Genomic DNA, 1,323 nt, shown 5'->3' with positions numbered 1-1,323 from the left:
ATGTAGATGACTTTATATGTGTGTAACACTGTAACATGAGTAGTGCTATGCAAGTAGCGCATGCCAAATCTGAAGGAGAAAGTTCAAGGATGTTTAACGTCGTTTCGGCTAATTAATGGTATATACGTTGCGCGAATTAACTCACTTGTACCGTTCCAAATTAAGTAATTAACCATCACTTGCATGATCTGACTGATGCACAAACAGAGTCTCACATGATATATATTATATAAATAAATAAACTAGTAGTATAAGAACCAAGGTGTGGCTGCACACACCAGAGGAGAGAGCTAAGAATTCCCACCATGGCGGCCTCTCTACAAGCTCTCGCCTGCGCCACGCTCCTACTCGTCGTCCTCGTCGTCCCGCACGCGTGCATGGCGGCCTCCAATAAAACGACGCTGCAGGACAGTTGCGAGAGCTACGCCGGCGGCGACCGGAGCAGCTTCGACTACGACTACTGCGTCTGGACACTGCAGCGCGCGGACAAGGAGGGCGCCGCCACCGCCGACGCGCTGGGCCTGGCCACAATCGCGGCGAGGTTCGCCAGGGCGACGGCCAGCGCCACGCGGGCCAAGATCGCCACGCTGCTGCGCAACGAGACGCTCCCGCGCACGCGGCGCGACTCCCTGGCGGCCTGCGCCAGGGAGTACGCCGCCGCAGTGCGCCGGCTCGGGCACGCCGTGTCGGCCGCGCGGTCGTCTGGCGGGAAGAACGAACCTGCAGCGCGCGCAGACGCTGCTCGCGGAGGCCACGGGCGCCCCCGCACGCTGTCAGGCCGCGTTCGCGGCTGCACGACAGGACTCGCAGCTGGCTGACGGGGACTTCGGGCTTGACGACCAGATCGAGTTGGCGATCGCCATCTTGCCGTTGCCGCGGCCGTCGCCGCCGGCAGGTAGGATGTGATGTGAACTATGGACGTATACGCGCTGTTGATCGCGCTGGTTTTTGGTATGGATTTGAGCAATAAAATCTTGACAGCTAGCATGCGTGTGATGTTGTTAATTGTTCTAACTCTGCTTCGTAACGTGCCTATAGAGAGAGCAAATAGAACAGAAACGGCAGCACCAGTGCCCGACGTCCGTACGCCTACGTCCGTTCGGACGACCGTGGCGGGCTCCGCCCTATCCGCTCAGATTCGTGCACCGCCTGCGCCAGCTCCGTTTCCCGTGCTCGCATCCGAACCGCCCGCTTTAGATCTGCTGCCCACGCCGCTCGGATGATTCGCCCCCGCCTCTTCCACAACAACACTGCGTGCCCTGTGCCTCCTCAACACACCGCCGCGGCGGTCTGCGCCTCCTTCACACGTCGATGGCCGCGGCT

At 59.6% G+C, this 1,323-nt stretch overlaps 1 pseudogene; it reads left to right on the top strand.

Moving 5' to 3' along the window:
* The first annotated feature begins 305 nt into the window (after nt 1–305).
* On the top strand, nt 306–906 carry LOC136543482 (uncharacterized; annotated as a pseudogene).
* Nucleotides 907–1,323: the final 417 nt, after the last annotated feature.

This window comes from Miscanthus floridulus, chromosome 3 (genome assembly GCF_019320115.1).
Source record: "Miscanthus floridulus cultivar M001 chromosome 3, ASM1932011v1, whole genome shotgun sequence".
In the NCBI taxonomy this organism is placed as follows: Eukaryota; Viridiplantae; Streptophyta; class Magnoliopsida; order Poales; family Poaceae; genus Miscanthus; species Miscanthus floridulus.
The sequence above is the reverse complement of the archived record's forward strand: the minus strand, read 5'-3'. Positions and strand labels throughout refer to the sequence as shown.